This window comes from Stenella coeruleoalba (assembly GCF_951394435.1).
Source record: "Stenella coeruleoalba genome assembly, chromosome: 4".
NCBI lineage: Eukaryota > Metazoa > Chordata > Mammalia > Artiodactyla > Delphinidae > Stenella > Stenella coeruleoalba.
In genome coordinates, this window is record NC_137149.1 from 119,840,097 (window position 1) to 119,861,493 (window position 21,397).

A 21,397-nucleotide genomic window follows, 5' to 3' on the forward strand; every position below is an offset into this window, starting at 1 on the left:
AGGTCCAGACACAAAATGCTGCTGAACACAAGATGTTCAGATATGTTTCTGGAAAGTTGTAAGCCAAATTTTTATAACTGAATAATATATATATATAAGTATTATTTATAAAGTGCTATAAGAGTTTACTGCTTATGAAGTAACTGTGACTTTTTTTAATAATACAGATTACTATTTTCTATGTGGTGTGATTTTCCCACGTAGTAAAACATTGATCTTTCAGGAAATAGAACCCTCTGAACAGTCAAGTTTTTCAAGGAGCTGAGGATTTGATCCTTAAAGCATCAAAATTTTAATTTTATACATGTTTATTGGGAATATTTTAAGAGCTAATATACGTTTCTTCGTCCTCCTAAAAGCAGCATAGGGGTCATCAATTGCCTTGCCATCTGTAATATAGAAAGACTCAAACAGGGGTACGTGAAAATCACCAGGGAAACAGTTCAAAATTTCAGATTCCAACCTTACACCCTAGAAAGCTTAGAAATCTCCCCTGCCATGAGTCTACTGCACCTGATGCTAAATGAAACAGATGGTGATAATTTTTGAGTGATTACATCTTTTCTTTTCCAGTATTCCATCTTCTTTCTTCCTCCCTTTAAAAGCATTAACTGTCACTTTATCATACTGTTACTGGGCCATTCCTTTAAAAATCCATTCCTCTTCTCCTTTTCTGCCTTCAAAATCCACAAATCGGTTTAGAAACCACATCTCCAGACCTGCTATATAAGTGTAGATAGGCCTTGTGTGGATGCATCTGTGCAAAAAGGCTTAAATTACTTTTACGAATTTCTTGGTTCTTAGGGATGTTCTAGATAGATGCGTTCAAATAGATAAGATATTACCAAACCACTTCTGTCTGTTTTCTTTATTCTAAGCACGGCCCCTATAGGACATCTGAATCCACTCTCAGAATCTATGGACAGCTCACCCGGCAGTACCGTGAGCGGCCCGAGCACTGCGTCGAGCCCTTCGCTCCCCAGCTCAGAGCCAATCCTGTGAGCCCTCGAACACTCAACACATCCCTGTGTCATCTGGCCAACGGTAAAGGGCTCTCCGTGGCCCAAATATAGCAAAGCAAATAGGTAAGCATCAACCGCATGGCAGATAAATTACCTCGAGAAGAGTGCTTCACGTGGGCTGCCCTGCTTCTGAAACAAACTGCTCCTATCCTGTGTTTTCCCATGTTCGCTAGTCCCAGGCTCACGGCACTTGTAATACTGTCCTGGGACGCAAGCTGTGACTTTTTCTTTATTACTCCAGCACAATGCAAAGAGCCTAGCGCATAGAAGGTACTTAATAAGCGTTTCCTGAACAAATGACAATCCCCAAGGACCTAGCAATTTAATCTGTCAGAGTTGAGCTTAAGTTTTTAATTCCTCCCTCTTCTCTGCATGAGATCTGAAGGCCCCAGTGAGTGGGGATATTTCTTTATAAAGACCTATAGAATAACTGATGTCACCAGTATAGCTAAGGGGGAAAGCCTTTAGGCAAAAATCTAATTCCCTAACAATCTTGATCACTAGAAAAAAACTAGCACTAATCATTCCAAAGGGGCCTTGCATGTAGTTCCTGCAATACTGTTTTTTCAACTTACCTATGGAGTGCTGCTAAGCTGACACGTCACACAGAATTCCAGGAGCTGCCTCTGCATCAGTAATGCGGCATGAGTTTTTCCCCCCTTAAGTTACGCATGACCGTAATAAGCTCAAAAGCACAGCAATAAACTCTTTAGAATCTAAATCTCAGTCTTCAGGGCCAGGCATGAAAGAAGGGAATTAAGCATCTATTGTTTACTACTCTTAAGCTGGATAAATGAAAAGATTTTTTTCTTTTAAGAAATCCAAGCTGTCATTTATAAGCTAAGAGGATTTAAGAAAGCACTTGGGGGGGCGGCATTTACATAACAGGCTATAAATATTAAAAGCCCAATTCTATTAAGCATCAAGTTGCAAAGTCTTTATAAATTGAGGTCACACTCATCTTAAACTAATACCCCAACCAAGAAAATCTGGTTCCATTCTCTATCCATCTCTTCCCTCCTCCATATTCTCAGAGCCCTTAGAAGCCTTTTATCCCAGAAAATCTTCTCCTGCCCCATTACCTTACTTCTCAGAAACTTCCTCTAATCCTCCAAATAGGTAACCTCCTTAGTGAGAAAGAGACTAGAGCCTAAGTGTGATCACTTGAAAGCTAACGATGAACCACCATGGGAAGGTGGCTCTGCTGGGAAGACTGTAAAACTCAGGTTCCCCTGACGCCCCAAAGAGCAAGTACCAGCAAAACGGGAGAGCAACCTCCTCCTCGTGGTCCAATTAGGAAGGACAATCGGCTGTTGATGTAAGGAGGACCTTCTGCCTTATGGCTGACTGTCAGTATTTATTGACCTGTTCTATAAAGAACTGCAGGTAGCTATGAATTTACATAGAAATTCTACTAGAAACGGTAAATGAGGTTCTACCACATAATATGCAATAATAAAGCTTAAGAATGCTAAAGCTTAGGAACGTTCTTTCTTCTTAAAGGCAGACCGCAATGGCGGCAATGACCCAAGGAAAACTCGGTTCCCACAAACAAATAATTATCCTTGACAAGAGAGGTACAACCATGAACCCAAACAGGATATCTGTTTAGGCACTTTCACATGCTTCCTTGTCAGCCCAAGGTCTAGAATGGAGCTCTGACTCAGGTACTTAATTTTACTGCTCTCCAGTCCAGTTTAGTCTATTCTTTGAAATCTCTTTCCTGGCCACCTTCTCCACCTCCACCAGCTCTTACCTGAGCCCTCCTTCATGCCAAGTGCCCTTTACCAATCCCTTAAACTGGTGTTTTTCAAACAACAGTTTGAGACCTAAAAGTGGGTAGTAAAATCAATGTATTGGTCCACTCATGGTTTAGACCAGATTCAAATGGAAAATATTAGAGTACACTGCACGTAGCATGAGTAACTACTGTTTTGTGAAACTTTGGTATACATATTTTCTTCAAACTATATGTAATACAATATATTATGTATGTGACTTCTTACATGTTCAATAAAAAAATACACACACACGCAAATGTATAAAATAAATTTCTGGCCATGAGTTACAGTCAAAACTATCTGAAAACCACTGAAGTAGTACTGCAGTAACCCAACAAATTCACAGTCCTTTCTGCCATCCTTTCCCCACCAGTTCCTTCTACTCCAGGCCATCACCCAGCATGGCCTGAATCTGGGTGAAGTGCATGTACAGTTGAGATCGGTTCTCTGAACAGAATTTACAGTCAGTCTACTCCTTTTTATTCAAGCCTAAGAGCTCCAACAGTGCATTTTTATTTTTTAATGAAAATTTCAAGTTTGCCAGAAATGGACAAAATAGAGGTTTTGTTTTCTTTGAAAAAAGGGGGTGAGTGGGAAGGGAGGAGTTGACACTGTGCGTCACATTCCACTTCCACAAAGTCAAAACTCTCTCAAAAGTGAAGGCTAGAACCAAGCCCAGCCGTCATGCCCACTTAATGCACAGCGCAGGAGGGAAACTGAGCATATAGACATCTTGACCTTTCTGTAATCAGCTCCAGTTGGGCAATTCCATTTGCATCTAAATTAGCACCAGAATCCTCGCTGTAATGGCAGGTTTATTGTCTGTCCTGAAAAATATATTTCCCACCTGCTAATTGGGTGTGTGTGTGTGTGTGTGTGCATGTGTGTGTGTGATATCTAGTCACACTGGGACAAACAGATGGGTCCTACCTTCTGTCGCCCAGGGAGGTGTCAGCCAGTGGGATCAGGTGACTGTAGCACCCTCTCCAAGTTAGAAGCCACCCTTCCTTGGCTAGTCCTTTGGTGTAGAGGAGAAAACTAGACAAGCTAGGGTTCCTCTGGGTCCTCTGTGAGCCCTCAGCCCCAGCGGCTCCACCCAGAGAGCAGGAAACAAGGAGACCAGGGGTCCTCTGCCCACTGAAAGCAGCAGCAGGGAAGGAAAGATGAGGCTGGATTGCATGAAACAGGGGAACACAGGCTAAGACCCTTCCTGCTGCTGCCGGAGAAAGACAAGCTAACAGACAGGCAGGAGGCATGTCCACCCAAGTGCTGTCAAGGGCGGCAGCTGGATGGGCTCTTCCCATGCATCTCCTTCCCTCCAAGGATACAGAGCACAAGGAACATTCAGGAACAGAGGGAAGACAGTCACCCTGGTTCTCAGGGAGCGGCCCCACTGTTTCAGTCAAATTCAGGACAGAAAACATTCAATGATTCCAAGTCTGAAAAGAGTCTGCAGTTGATGACTGAGGCTCCCTCCTGCCTGGCTCCTTCTGCTTCTCGACCTGCAGGCACTCACTGCATTGACCCCACTGCCAGAGGCAGGCAGGGGGCCATGAGTGGACATAACATCCAAAATCCATAAGTGTGGCTATTCATTCCTAAAACACCTGAGGAAGGAGGAGATTACAGTGATGGCTACAACGACTTCAGCAATATAGCTTTAGGAAAAGATGTTAAAAATAAAGCCAGTCCCTGCCTCTTTTCCCCAGCATTTCCTCAATGTATCTGTAATACATTAAACATAATCATTAATTAAATCAATTAAATATTAATTGATTGACTACCTATGATAGGGACTAATCTCCACCGGGGCGGGTGGAGGCTGGGAGCTCTTAGGTATGATAAACCTCTCCCTGGAGAAGTCAACAAATTATTTCTAGAGCCTTTCTTTTCCTATTCTATGTGTGTATAATCTGTATCCTACTACTTCATTATAATGTAACCTATCAGAGTATAATTCAATACATGATCCGTTATATTTGAACCACATCCAATAGAATTTTGTTATTGAAATATTCCAAATATCACTAAGAAAGGTATTTCATAGCATGGCTTTCAGGTCAGAAATAACAAACTAAATATATTTTAAAATAAAATAAAAAAATATATTTTAGCTTAGAAGCAGAGATCTGAAGAGTATTCCAAAGATCATTTGATCCATCCCTTTCCTGTTACTAATTGTTCCTGTTACTAATTGTTCCAGAAAGATTCTTCTTAGTTGCAATACAAAGAACTACAAAGACAACAAGGCGGAAGAGTAAGACGTGGAGATCACCCTCCTCCCCACAAATACATCAGAAATACATCTACACATGGAACAACTCCTACAGAACACCTACTGAACACTGGCAGAAGACCTCAGACCTCCCAAAAGGCAAGAAACTCCCCACATACCTGGGTAGGGCAAAAGAAAAAACAGAGACAAAAGAATAGGGACGGGACCGCACCAGTGGGAGAGAGCTGTGAAGGAGGAAAGGTTTCCACACACTAGGAAGCCCCTTCGCGGGCGGAGACTACGGGTGGCGGAGTGGGGAGCTTCGGAGCCGTGGAGGAGAGCACAGCAACAGGGGTGCGGGGGGCAAAGCGCAGAGATTCCCGCGCAGAGGATCGCTGCCGACCGGCACTCACCAGCCCGAGAGGCTTGTCTGCTCACCAGCCGGGGCGGGCGGGGCTGGGAGCTGAGGCTCCGGCTTGGGAGGTCAGATCCCAGGGAGAGGACTGGGGTTGGCTGCGTGAACACAGCCTGAAGGGGTTAGTGCGCCACGGCTAGCTGGGAGGGAGTCCGGGGAAAAAGTCTGGAGCTGCCGAAGAGGCAGGAGAGCATTGTTTCGGGGGCAATGAGAGGGGGTGCAAGGAGAGGGGATTAAGAGCACCACCTAAACGAGCTCCAGAGACGGGCGTGAGATGCTAAGGCTGCTGCTGCAGCCACCAAGAAGCCTGTGTGCGAGCACAGGTCACTATCCACACCTCCCCTCCCGGGAGCCTGTGCAGCCCACCACTGCCAGGGTCCCGTGATCCAGGGACAACTCCCCGGAGAGAACACATGGTGCGCCTCAGGCTGTTGCAATGTCACGCCGGCCTCTGCCGCTGCAGGCTCGTCCTGCATCCGTACCCCTCCCTCCCGCCGGCCTGAGTGAGCCAGAGCCCCCGAATCAGCTGCTCCTTTAACCCCGTCCTGTCTGAGCAAAGAACAGATGCCCTCTGGTGACCTACACGCAGAGGTGGGGCCAATCCAAAGCTGAACCCCAGGAGCTGTGCAAACAAAGAAGAGAAAGGGAAATCTCTCCCAGCAGCCTCAGGAGCAGCGGATTAAATCTCCACAATCACCTTGATGTACCCTGCTTCTGTGGAATACCTGAATAGACAACAAATCAGTCCAAAATTGAGGTGGTGGACTTCGGGAGCTACGACATATATTTTTTTCCTTTTTCTCTTTTTGTGAGTGTGTATGTGTATGCTTCTTCGTGTGATTTTGCCTGTATAGCTTTGTTTTTATTTGTCCTATGGTTCTGTCTGTCCGTTTTTTGGGGGTTTTTTAGTATAGTTTTTAGCGCTTGTTGTCATTGGTGGATTTGTTTTTTGGTTTGCTTGCTCTTCTTTTTTTTATTACTTTTTAATTTTTTATTTTTAATAATTATTTTTTATTTTAATAACTTTGTTTTATTTTATTTTTCTTTCTTTTTCCTCTCCCTTTTCTTGTGAGCCATGTGGCTGACAGGGTCTTGGTGCTCCCGCCAGATGTCAGGCCTGAACTTCTCAGGTGGGAGAGCCGAGTTCAGGACATTGGTCCACCAGACACCTCCCAGCTCCACGTAATATCAAACAGCGAAAGCTCTCCCAGAGATTTCCATCTCAACACTAAGACCCAGCTCCACTCAACGACCAGCAAGCTACAGTGCTGGACACCCCATGCCAAACAACTAGCAAAACAGGAACACAACCCCACTGATTAGCAGACAGGCTGCCTAAAATCATAATAAGGTCACACACACCCCAAAACACACCACCAGATGCAGTTCTGCCCACGAGAAAGACAAGATCCAGTATCATCCACCAGAACACAGGCACTAGTCCCCTCCACCAGGAAGCCTACACAACCCACTGAACCAATCTTACCCACTGGGGGCGGACTTCCAAAAACAAAGGGAACTACGAACCTGCAGGCTGCGAAAAGGAGACCCCAAACACAGTAAGTTAAGCAAAATGAGAAGACAAACACACAGCAGATGAAGGAGCAAGGTAAAAACCAACCAGACCAAACAAATGAAGAGGAAATAGGCAGTCTGCCTGAAAAAGAATTCCAAGTAATGACAGTAAAGATGATGCAAAATCTTGGAAATGGAGAAAATACAAAAAACATTTAACAAGGGCCTAGAAGAACTAAAGAGGAAACAAACAATGATGAACAACACAATAAATGAAATTAAAAATTCTCTAGAAGGAATCAATAGCAGAATAACTGAGGCAGAAGAATGGATAAGTGACCTGGAAGATAAGAGAGTGGAAATAACGACTGCAGAACAGAATAAAGAAAAAAGAATGAAAAGAATTGAGGACAGTCTCAGAGACCTCTGGGATAATAGTAAACACACCAACATTCGAATTATACGGGTCCCAGAAGAAGAAGAGAAAAAGAAAGGGACTGAGAAAATATTTGAAGAGATTGTAGTTGAAAACTTTCCTAATATGGGAAAGGAAATAGTTAATCAAGTCCAGGAAGCACAGAGAGTTCCATACAGGATAAATCCAAGGAGAAACACACCAAGACACATATTAATGAAACTATCAAAAATTAAATACAAAGAAAAAATATTAAAAGCAGCAAGGGAAAAACAACAAATAAAATACAAGGGAATCCCCATAAGGTTAATAGCTGATCTTTCAGCAGAAACTCTCCAAGCCAGAAGGGAGTGGCAGGACATCTTTAAAGAGATGAAAGGGAAAAACCTACAACCAAGATTGCTCTACCCAGCAAGGATCTCAATCAGATTAAACAGAGAAATTAAAACCTTTACAGACAAGCAAAAGCTAAGAGAATCCAGCACCACCAAACCAGCCTTAAATGCTAAAGGAACTTCTCTAGGCAGGAAACACAAGAGAAGGAAAAGACCTGCAATAACAAACCCAAAACAATTAAGAAAATGGGAATAGGAACATACATATCGATAATTACCTTAAATCTAAATGGATTAAATGCTCCAACCAAAAGACACAGACTGGCCGAATGGATACAAAAACAAGACCCATATATATGCTGTTTACAAGAGACCCACTTCAGACCTAGGGACACATACAGACTGAAAGTGAGGGGATGGAAAAAGATATTCCATGCAAATGGAAATCAAAAGAAAGCTGGAGTAGCAATTCTCATATCAGACAAAATACACTTTAAAACAAAGACTATTACAAGAGACAAAGAAGGACACTACATAATGGTCAAGGGATCAATCCAAGAAGAAGATATAACAATTGTAAATATTTATGCACCCAACATAGGAGCACCTCAATACATAAGGCAAATTCTAACAGCCATAAAAGAGGAAATCAGGAGTAACACAATCATAGTAGGGGACCTTAACACCCCACTTTCACCAATGGACAGACCATCCAAAATGAAAATAAATAAGGAAACACAAGCTTTAAATGATACACTAAAGAAGATGTACTTAATTGATATTTATAGGACATCCCATCCAAAAACAACAGAATACACTTTCTTTTCAGGTGCTCATGGAACACTCTCCAGGATAGATCATACCTTGGGTCACAAATCAAGCCTTGGTTAATTTAAGAAAATTGAAATCACATCAAGTATCTTTTCCAACCACAATGCTATGAGACTAGATATCAATTACAGGAAAAACATCTGTAAAAACTACAAACACATGGAGGCTAAACAATACACTACTTAATAACCAAGAGATCACTGAAGAAATCACAGAGGAAATCAAAAAATACCTAAAAACACATGACAATGAAAACACAATGACCTAAAACCTATGGGGATGGAGCAAAAGCAGTTCTAAGAGGGAAGTTTATAGCAATACAATCCTACCTCAAGAAACAAGAAACATCTCAAACAGACAACCTAACCTTACACCTAAAGCAATTAGAGAAAGAAGAACAAAAAAACCCCAAAGTTAGCAGAAGGAAAGAAATCATAAAGATCAGATCAGAAATAAATGATAAAGAAATGAAGGAAACAATAGCAAATCAGTAAAACTAAAAGCTGGTTCTTTGAGAAGATAAAGAAAATTGATAAACCATTAGCCAGACTCATCAAGAAAAAAAGGGAGAAGTCTCAAATCAATATAATTAGAAATGAAAAAGGAGAAGTAACAACTGACACTGCAGAAATACAAAGGATCATGAGAGATTGCTATAAGCAACTCTGGCAATAAAATGGAGAACCTGGAAGAAACAGACAATTCTTAGAAAAGCACAACCTTCCAAGACTGAACCAGGAAGAAACAGAAAATATAAACAGACCAAGCACAAGCACTGAAATTGAGACTGTGATTAAAAATCATCCAACAAACAAAGGCCCAGGACCAGACGGCTTCACAGGCGAATTATATCAAACATTTAGAGAAGAGCTTATACCTATCTTTCTCAAACTCTTCCAAAATATAGCACAGGGAGGAACACTTCCAAATTCATTCTATGAGACCACCATCACCCTGATACCAAAACCAGACAAAGAAGTCACAAAGAAAGAAAACTACAGGCCAATATCACTGATAAACATAGATGCAAAAATGCTCAACAAAATACTAGCAAACAGAATCCAACAGCACATTAAAAGGATGATACACCATGATCAAATGGGGTTTATCCCAGGAATGCAAGAATTCTTCAATATACACAAATAAATCAATGTGATACACCATATTAACAAACTGAAGGAGAAAAACCATATGATCATCTCAATAGATGCAGAAAAAGCTTTCAACAAAATTCAACACCCAATTATGATAAAAACCCTCCAGAAAGTAGGCATAGAGGGAACTTACCTCAACGTAATAAAGGCCATATATGACAAACCCACAACCAACATCGTTCTCATGGGGAAAAACTGAAACCATTTTCACTAAGATCAGGAACAAGACAAGGTTGCCCACCCTCACCACTATTATTCAACATCGTTTTGGAAGTTTTACACACAGCAATCAGAAGAAGAAAAAGAAAGAAAAGGAATCCAAATTGGAAAAGAAGAAGTAAAGCTGTCACTGTTTGCAGATGACATGATACTAAACCCAGAGAATCCTAAAGACGCTACCAGAAAACTACTAGAGGTAAACAATGAATTTGGTAAAGCAGCAGGATACAAAATTAATGCACAGAAATCTCTTGCATTCCTATATATTAATGATGAAAAATATGACAGAGAAATTAAGGAAACGCTTCCATTTATCACTGCAACAAAAAGAATAAAATGCCTAAGAATAAACCTACCTAAGGAGACAAAAGACCTGTATGCAGAAAACTATAAGACACTGATGAAAGAAATTAAAGATGATACCAACAGATGGAGATATACACCATGTTTTTGGATTGGAAGAATCAACATTGTGAAAATGACTAAAATACCCAAAGCAATCTACAGATTGCAATCCCCATCAAACTACCAATGGCATTTCTCACAGAACTAGAACAAAAAATTTCACAATTTGTATGGTAACACAAAAGACCCTGAATAGCCAAAGCAATCTTAAGAAAGAAAAACGAACTGGAGGAATCAGGCTCCCTGACTTCAGACTATACTACAAAGCTACAGTAATCAAGACAGTATGGTACTGGCACAAAAACAGAAATATACATCAATAAAAAGGATAGAAAGCCCAGAGATAAACCCACACACATATGGTCACCTTACTTTTGATAAAGGAGGCAGGAATATACAATGGAGAAAAGACAGCCTCTTCAATAAGTGGTGCTGGGAAAACTGGACAGCTACATGTAAAAGAATGAAATTAGAACACTCCCGAACACCATACACGAAAATAAGCACAAAATGGCTTAAAGAAGGGCTTCCCTGGTGGCGCAGTGGTTGAGAGTCTGCCTGCCGATGCAGGGGACACGGGTTCGTGTCCCGGTCCGGGAGGATCCCACATGCCGTGGAGCGGCTAGGCCCGTGAGCCATGGCCGCTGGGCCTGCGCATCTGGAGCCTGTGCTCCGCAACGGGAGAGACCACAACAGTGAGACGCCCGCGTATCGCAAAAAAAAAAAAAGAAAAAGAAGGATTAAAGACCTAAATTTAAGGCCAGACACTATCGAACTCTTAGAGGAAAACATAGGCAGAACATTCTATGACATAAATCACAGCAAGATCCTTTTTGACCTACCTCCTAGAGAAATGGAAATAAAAACAAAAATAAACAAATGGGACCTAATGAAACTTAAAAACTTTTGCACAGCAAAGGAAACCATAAACAAGATGAAAAGACAACCCTCAGAATGGGAGAAAATATTTGCAAATGAAGCAACTGACAAAGGATTAATCTCCAAAATTTACAAGCAGCTCATGCAGCTCAATATCAAAAAAACAAACAACCCAATCCAAAAATGGGCAGACAACATTTCTCCAGAGAAGATATACAGATTGCCAACAAACACATGAAAGGATGCTCAATATCACTAATCATTAGAGAAATGCAAATCAAAACTACAATGAGGTATCACCTCACACCAGTCAGAATGGCCATCATCAAAAAGTCTACAAACAATAAATGCTGGAGAGGGTGTGGAGAAAAGGGAACCCTCTTGCACTGCTGGTGGGAATGTCAACTGATACAGCCACTACCGAGAACAGTATGGAGGTTCCTGAAAAACTAAAAATAGAACTACCATGCAACCCAGCGATCCCACTACTGGGCATATACCCTGAGAAAACCATAATTCAAAAAGAGTCATGTGCCACAATGTTCACTGCAGCTCTATTTACAATAGCCAGGACATGGAAGCAACCTATGTGTTCATAGACAGATGAATGGATCAAGAAGATGTGGCACATATATACAGTGGAATATTACTCAGCCATAAAAGGAAATGAAACTGAGTTTTTTGTAGTGAGGTGGATGGACCAAGAGTCTGTCATATAGAGTGAAGTAAGTCAGAAAGAGAAAAACAAATATTGTATGCTAAAACATATATGTGGAATCTAAAAAAAAAAAAATTGTTCTGAAGAACCTAGGGGCAGGACAGGAATAAAGATGCAGACGTAGAGAATGGACTTGAGGACACAGGGAGGGGCAAGGGTAATCTGGGACGAAGTGAGAGAGCGGCATGGACTTATATATACTACCAAATGTAAAACAGATAGCTAGTGAGAAGCAGCTGCATAGCACAGGGAGATCAGCTCAGTGTTTTGTGACCACCTAGAGGGGTTCGACAGGGAGGGTGAGAGGGAGATGCAAGATGGAGGAGATATGGCGATATATGTATAGCTGATTCACTTTGTTATAAAGCAGAAACCAACACACCATTGTAAAGCAATTATACTCCAATAAAGATGTTTTAAAAAAATACTACAACAATATCACTGATCAGTTTTTGAGCACCAATGTGTAATTAAGGACTATTCTCATCATATTGTTTCAGCCCTTTGAGTCCACACCATCTCAGGAGAACTGAGTTGGCCTATACAGAAAAGAAAACTTATTGGAAGGAGCCTGGGGTAGGCTAACAGAATCTCCAGAAGCCTGGAAAGCAAGCTTAGAGAAGAAGGGAGGTCTGATGGTTGCCGACCAAAGGCAATCAGACAGGGATGACACAGCTTCCTTTGGCAACGCAGCTCAGGAGGTCTCTGCAATCAAGAAAGCACGCCTCAGTGTACAGGAAGACTCCAGCTGCTATAATTTAAAGTGTGCCTTACTCTGCCATCACGTTAAGAAGTGGTGATGGGGAAATGCTGTCTCCCAAAACTCAACTTCCCATCCTATTCTAGGATTCTTATTAAACCTCTCAGCTTCCTCTTTTCTAGACTAAGTCCATTCCCCTTCTCAATTTTCTTAATGCATTCATCCATCCTTTAAGATTGCAAACTTACTGTGTCTGACCTACAGTGTGAATTCTCAAAACACTTGGTAGAGCAGCAGGGACCCAAAGGATAATCAATAAATGTGTTAAGATGGAAATCAGCTGCCCTGTTACTAATAAAAGAACAAATGTGGTCTTCACAGCCCACGTTAAGGATGTCTTCATTAGCAAGGTAGTTAGATTAATTTGAAGATACGTGAACAGCAAAGGAAATCTTCCTTTTATAGTGAATAACATTTCACTGAAAATAAGGAGCCAAACTCACGCCAAGCTCTTGATTATGGCTACCGAGAAAAGTGACCCATTGGGAAAAAGGAAATGCTTCCTCGGGCTTCCCCCTAATTTCTCTCCTTGATTAACAAGACAATACTATTGAATTCTGATAAGACTGACACTAAACCCAGCGGTGGAGGGGAAATGGCTCGTGGGCCAGTCTCAACAAGCAGCTTCTTTAGAATGAAGTATTTGAGAACAGTTATAAGGTGGTGGCCTCCAATGCCTGCCGCTCCCACCCCCCAGTCAATCTGCCTGCTGCATTCCATGTATTATTTGGGGATGGCATTTTATACACAGACAATTTTCCTAGACACCAAAACTATAACAAAAGCAAGTTCTGACGATGAAGGACGGATTTCACTCCCGGCTTAATTTTCCATGAGAGATGGAAAGACCTCAACACAGGGAAGACTGAGAAAACACACAGGTGTCTGCCCCCAACAAATTCAATAATTCTAGTCTTTCTAGTTGTTTTTCTCTGTTATCCCAAACCTGCTCATCGTCAGGCACTGGACGATCACAGGGTAAGGCACACAGAGGGGCATCCTGTCAGAATTATTCTTTCTCTCTCTCACCTAAAATGCAAGTCAGACATAAAAATGATGGGAGAGCAGGCCCTTAAAAGAAGTTAGTGTACATATGACAACTTTCTATGCTATTATGTAATCTTCTGTTTACTGGAAGAGTCCATTGAGTCAACCTCCCCAGCCATGTAACTAAATCACTTTCAGAATAAGGAAATGAATAAATAAAATAAAATACACAATTTTTTAACCAAGTTAGTGTGGGACAAAAGAAAATTATACCAAGAAGGTAAAATAAGCAGACTGTAAGCTTCCTTTCTGTTCTCCTTGCTTTTTGGTTTTCTTACAACTACTTGAAGAAAAACTTGCGGGGCATTTGTTGCTGATAGACTTTTAATGGTCTCTTAGGAGAGTGCAGGGAAAGAAGAAAAGATTTACACCAACTTCCAGACCAGATTCTCCCTCGCCTCTCCACATCTGTTTCCAAGACAAATACCGACTGGCTGCCTTAGATAAGGTGGAGTTTTGTGTGAGTTATTTTTTGTGTTTCTCTGTGTAGAGTAGGTGGGACCCTTCCTATCTTTTCATAAGCCTGATGCTTAAGAATTGAATCCTTTGGTACTGCATTATCTCCCGCATGCACTTGTTGAAAAAGAAAAGAAGTGTGATTTTCCATTTCAAATCAAAAAGTAAGTGTAAGCTTAATTTATAGCCCTAATTTTCCTCTCCTGCAACAGAAGAAAAGTGACGTGAAGAACTACAGCGAGGTCAAAGATGCGGAGGCTTCACAGTACCTGGGACCTGCTCAAATGCTAAAACGTTTACCGTGTGTGTGTGTGTGTGTGTGTTTAAGACAAGGAATACAGGTTTGTCTCCTAACTTCTATAGATTTTTTTTTTCAAGTATAGTTGACTTACAATATTGTGTTAGTTTCAGGTGTACAGTATACTGATTCAGTATTTTTGCAGATTATATATTCCATTATAGGTTGTTACAAGATAATGGGTATAATTTCCTGTGCTCTACAGTATATCCTTGCTACTTACTAACTTCTATAATTTTTAAAGTAGCAAATCTAGGGAAGAAGAGCTGTCCCAGAAAAAGGGGCAGAACCAGGTATATCTAGGGTCACGTGTTTAAGGTCACCTGTAGACTACCTGGCACCCTGCCTCTGAGTCAAAACCAGCCCGTATAGTGCAAGTCTGTGAAGCAGTAAAAGCCACGCCCCCCCAATGGCCCCCGCCACCCGGCAGAGTCACCACCAGGGCCACAGTTTGGAAGTAGGCGGCTCTGCCAGAGAGCAGCAGTGCCTGCTGCCCATTAGATCAAGGTGCCCGTGCTGCAGGTGGACACGTCCCCACGCGAGGCCACAGTCAAGCAGGAGGTGCACTTCGTTTCCCCCTCTGCCTGCTTAGCTGGGCATCCCTGTGCAGTGGACAATCTGCACAAGCCTATGCCCGGCCAGCCGGCGCTTTTTCAGTCATTACAATAACAGAAACTTCCAGCTGCCCATCAATAGAAACAAGATTTTGTTAACATGTGAGAAATGCTGAGGTTTGGGGTAGGCACTTCTAAATGTCCCCCGATACTCAGTCTCCCTTTCTTCCTTGGGAATAAACCCTAACTTTAGAGCTAAAAAACTACATTTCCCTTCTTCCTTTGCATCTAGGTGGGGCGGCATACGTCTTGGCCAGAGAGGTGTAAACAGAATTGGTGGATATAACAGGAAGAGATTATTAAAGGGAGTTTTCTGTTATCTACAGTTAAACCCTATGCAAACTGATACAGTGTCTTCTCTGAAAATAAGATGATTTGCTTTGTAAGTAAACTGCTAAAGAGATCTCATCTGCTGCATTTAGAACAGTGACTCCCATATACTGGGTACTCAAAATAGAAAAGAATGTTCTATACCAAGAGAAGACCAACTAATGTTTGCAGCACATGATAAAGCAGAAACGTAGCATCAAGACTAATTTCATAACCCAATTCCAAATAATCCTTCAAAAAATGATAACTGTCTTTTTCAAACTTTTTCAAACCATGACCCATCATAAGAATTATATTTTATGTAAAATAGATAGCTAGTGGGAAGCAGCCGCATAGCACAGGGAGATCAGCTCAGTGCTTTGTGACCACCTAGAGGGGTGGGATAGGGAGGATGGGAGGGAGGGAGACGCAAGAGGGAAGAGATATGGGAACATATGTTTATGTATAGCTGATTCACTTTGTTATAAAGCAGAAACTAGCACACCATTGTAAAGCAATTATACTCCAATAAAGATGTTAACAAAAAAAGAATTATATTTTACAATAATATATGATATTTACCATTACTAAACACAATGCACTCTGATATTTTCTATTTTATTCTGTTTTGAAGTGCTAACTGTGACCTACTCAACTGACTTTGTGACTCATTAATGTGACAAGACTCAGTGTTTAAAACTCTGTTTCATATATATATATATATATATATATATATATATTTACTTACCTGTTAAATTTTCTGTCAACTACTAAATGAATAAGAACCAACACTGAAGTATAAGTTTTTAATTTAAAATGTAATGGAAAGAAACAGTGGTAGAAATAACCAAAACATTGTGCTTATTTTGTTTGACATTTTTATACGATATTTAAATATGATCACTGAAGTCCTGGGGCCCCTACAACATAAAACAAATATTGAATCTGCACGGGGAAAACCTGCTGGGAACTTAGGAGGAGCAGAGAGCTGGTGAGGTGACCCAGCCTCCTCTGGTCTCTACTCCTGCTTTCTGCTCCTCCCGGACAATGGGCAGCATCCTCTCTCTGCACCCAGCAAAGCCAGGCTGTCCTTGCTCCAAGCTTGGTTCCTAACTTTCTACCCTGGGTGGGTAAATACTTGTGTTAGCCGTTCTTTCTTTCCCGAGCAGGAATTCAAAAGTGTACTTCCTTTCTAAGCTGGAATTCTCAGAATCTAGAGATAATAATTTAGGAAAGAAAAAGGGCATTTTCAAAAGGTAGTTGACATGGACTGCAGTGGGAATACAAAACACTGCACCTTAACCTTTAGGAGCTGGGGACCTTGGGCAAGTCAAGTAATCTTCGGCGTATCAACTGCTGTGGCTGTACACCAAGCATGGAGCCTCTGACCTGCTGCGTCATCTCGCGTAGGAAGTTTACCATATGTTAACGAAGAAGGTCAACAAGGAGATGTGGTGACAGCTTCTGTGAAAAGCGCTTTTCTCCCCAGATTTTGGTGAGAACATAAAGACGTGAGTCTCTACAACATAATAGAAAAGCACTTTGGAACACTTCGAGGACAGCATAATATAAATGTAAAGCTGCCACATCAACCTTCTGTGGATAAGATAATGTTAAGGAACTGAAGCATCTATTCCGTATCCTCTATTCCTCTCACAAATAGAGGAATAAGCTCTATTCCTCACAGACTCTGGACTGAACTTTTCCAATCAGAAGCCTTAGTGTTCTCAGCTGGAAAATGATGGTTTGAATTAGATGATCTCTCCTCTCAGTTCCCAAAATCTGAGATTCTTTGATTCCATGTGAGTGGCATGAAACAAGAGCTAATTTCAGTTCTTTGTCTTGGTAATTTTATCTTCCAGCATAACAAACACCTAACTCTATTCTAGTGCAGTGCTAAGGGTGCTAGCCACTGTTTTTTGATACATTTTTTTAACCAACTACATATTTATTGAGTGCTGTTCATGTGTACAATATACTAGCAGCTGAGGGTACATAAAAGAAGTATAAGAAACAGCCTGTCCCTCATGGTACTTAGAGCAGCTGGCTGGTGAAATTCACGTGATGAGACAAGTGCTAGACTGCCTGGTCCGTGGTTAAAAGCACAGCAGCAGTTTAGGGATGAGAGAAAGCAGTGTGTGTTTAAGTGCAAGGTGGTAACCAATATGGGGACTGTACTGGGATTTAACAGATGAACATATTCTGGACAAACAGACAGGTGGTAGAAATAATCTAGCAGGAACATGGTAATAAGCATACAGGACCATGAGGGCACTGCTCTGACTTCAGATTTGCACTTGAAAATCATGGGGATGGTGGTCTCGTAGAATGAGTTTGGAGTGTTCCTCCCTCTGCTATATTTTGGAAGAGTTTGAGAAGGATAGGTGTTAGCTCTTCTCTAAATGTTTGATAGAATTCGCCTGTGAAGCCATCTGGTCCTGGGCTTTTGTTTGTTGGAAGATTCTTTTTTTTTCCTTCGGTACGCGGGCCTCTCACTGTTGTGGCCTCTCTCGTTGCGGAGCACAGGCTCCGGACGCACAAGCTCAGCAGCCATGGCTCACGGGCCCAGCCGCTCCGCGGCATGTGGGATCTTCCCGGACCGGGGCACGAACCCGCGTCCCCTGCATTGGCAGGCGGACTCTCAACCACTGCGCCACCAGGGAAGCCCTATTGGAAGATTTTTAATCACAGTCTCAATTTCAGTGCCGGTGATTGGTCTGTTTATATTTTCTATTTCTTCCTGGTTCAGTCTCAGAAGGCTGTGCTTTTCTAAGAATTTGTCCACTTCTTCCAGGTTGCCCATTTTATTGGCATATAGCTGCTTGTGGTAATCTCTAATGATCGTTTGTATTTCTGCAGTGTCAGTTGTTACGTCTCCTTTCTCATTTCTAATTCTATTGATTTGAGTCTTCTCCTGTTTGTTCTTCATGAGTCTGGCTAACGGTTTATCATTCTGTTTATCTTCCCAAAGAACCAGCTTTTAATTTATTGATCTTTGCTATTGTTTTCTTCATTTCTTTTTCATTTATTTCTGATCTGATCTTTATGCCAGACAAAGATGTCACAAAGAAAGAAAACTACAGGCCAATATCACTGATGAACATAGGTGCAAAAATCCTCAACAAAATACTAGCAAACAGAATCCAACAGCGCATTAAAAGGATCACACACCATGATCAAGTGGGGTTTATCCCAGGAATGCAAGGATTCTTCAATATATGCAAATCAAGCAATGTGACAGAGCATATTAACAAACTGAAGGAGAAAAACCATATGATCATCGCAATAGATGCAGAAAAAGCTTTCGACAAAATTCAACACCCATTTATGATAAAAACCCTCAGGAAGTAGGCATAGAGGGAACTTACCTCAACATAATACAGGCCATATATGACAAACCCACAGCCAACATCGTTCTCAATGGTGAAAAACTGAAACCATTTCCTCTAAGATTAGGAACGAGAAAAGGTTGTCCACACTCACCAGTATTATTCAACATCGTTTTGGAAGTTTTAGCCACAGCAATCAAAGAAGAAAAAGAAATAAAAGGAATGCAAATCAGAAAAGAAGAAGCAAAGCTGTCACTGTTTGCAGATGACATGATACTATACACAGAGAATCCTAAAGACACTACCAGAAAACTACTAGAGCTAATCAATGAATTTGGTAAAGTAGCAGGATACAAAATTAATGCACAGAAATCTCTTTCATTCCTATACACTAATGATGAAAAATCTGAAAGAGAAACTAAGGAAATGCTCCCAGTTACATTGCAACAAAAAGAATAAAATACCTAGGAATAAACCTACCTAAGGAGACAAAAGACTTGTATGCAGAAAACTGTAAGACACTGATGAAAGAAATTAAAGATATACAAACAGATGGAGAGATATACCAATTTCTTGGATTGGAAGAACCAACATTGTGAAAATGACTCTACTACCCAAAGCAATCTACAGATTCAATGCAATCCCTATCAAACTACCAATGGCATTTTTCACAGAACTAGAACAAAAAATTTCACAATTTGTATGGAAACACAAAACACTCCGAATGGCCAAAGCAATCTTGTCAAAGAAAAACGGAGCTGGAAGAATCAGGCTCCCTGACTTCAGACAATACTACAAAGCTACAGTAATCAAGACACTGGTACTGGCACAAAAACAGAAATATACATCAATGGAACAGGATAGAAAGCCCAGAGATACACCCACACACCTATGGTCACTTTATTTTTGATAACGGAGGCAAGAATATACAATGGAGAGAAGACAGCCTCTTCAATAAGTGATGCTGGAAAAACTGGACAGCTACATGTAAAAGAATGAAATTAGCACACTCCCTAACACCATACACAAAAATAAACTCAAAATGGATTAAAGACCTAAATGTAAGGCCAGACACTATTGAACTCTTAGAGGAAAACATAGGCAGAACACTCTATGACATAAATCACAGCAAGATCCTTTTTTGACCCACCTCCTAGAGAAATGGAAATAAAAACAAAAGTAAACAAATGGGACCTAATGAAACTTCAAAGCTTTTGCACAGCAAAGGAAACCATAAACAAGATGAAAAGACAACCCTCAGAATGGGAGAAAATATTTGCAAATGAAGCAACTGACAAAGGATTAATCTCCAAAATTTACAAGCAGCTCATGCAGCTCAATATCAAAAAAACAAACAACCCAATCCAAAAATGGGCAGACAACCTAAATAGACATTTCTCCAAAGAACATATACAGATTGCCAACAAACACATGAAAGGAAGCTCAATATCACTAATCATTAGAGAAATGCAAATCAAAACTACAATGAGGTATCACCTCACACCAGTCAGAATGGCCATCATCAAAACGTCTACAAACAATAAATGCTGGAGAGGGTGTGGAGAAAAGGGAACACTCTTGCACTGTTGGTGGGAGTGTCAACTGATACAGCCACTACGGAGAACAGTATGGAGGTTTCTGAAAAACTAAAAATAGAACTACCATACAACCCAGCGATCCCACTACTGGGCATATACCCTGAGAAAATCATAATTCAAAAAGAGTCATGCACCACAATGTTCACTGCAGTTCTATTTACAATAGCCAGGACATGGAAGCAACCTAAGTGTCCATCGACAGATGAATGGATAAAGAAGATGTGGCACATATATACAGTGGAATATTACTCAGCCATAAAAGGAAACAAAATTGAGTTATATGTAGTGAGGTGGATGGAACTAGAGTCTGTCATACAGAGTGAAGTAAGTCAGAAAGAGAAAAACAAATACCATATGCTAACACATATATATGGAATCTAAAAAAAAAAAAAGGTTCTGAAGAACCTAGGGGCAGGACAGGAATAAAGGTGCAGACGTAGAGAATGGACTTGAGGACACAGGGAGGGGGAAGGGTAAGGTGGGACAAAGTGAGAGTGTGTCATGGACATATATACACTACCAAATGTAAAATAGCTAGCTAGTGCGCAGCAGCCACATAGCACAGGGAGATCAGCTTGGTGCTTTGTGACCACCTAGAGGGGTGGGATAGGGAGGGTGGGAGGGAGACGCAAGAGGGAGGGGATATGGGGATATATGTCTATGTATAGCTGATTCACTTTGTTATACAGCAGAAACTAATATAACATTGTAAAGCAATTATACTCCAATAAAGATGTTAAAAAAAAAAAAAAGAAAATCATGGGGAAAGTTAGGTCAGTAGGTAGGGGTCAGATTAGGAGGGGTTTCTAAACACAAGTGAAGGAATCTGGATTATCTTCTGCAGGTAACAGGGACCCATTATAGGTTCTGGAGCATGGGAAGGACATTTAAACCACCCCTATTTGTTTTTTTAATATGATTTACTACTTGCAAATTTGTTAGCATTTAGAAAGGTTGGATTTTTATCGGCCCAAAAGAGAAAACTGATGTCTCCAATGCTAAAGTTTCCTCCCTGACACAGGATCTCCTAGCAGGGTGCTCCGGGACTCGCTCTGCCTCCCTCAATTACTCTTCACCTGGCG

General features: G+C 41.1%; 1 protein-coding gene across 1 annotated transcript in view; it reads right to left on the reverse strand.

The window, feature by feature from the left end:
- FHIP1A (FHF complex subunit HOOK interacting protein 1A) overlaps positions 1-21,397 on the reverse strand; it is a 270,091-nt gene that overhangs the window by 35,822 nt on the left and 212,872 nt on the right. The window lies entirely within an intron of this gene.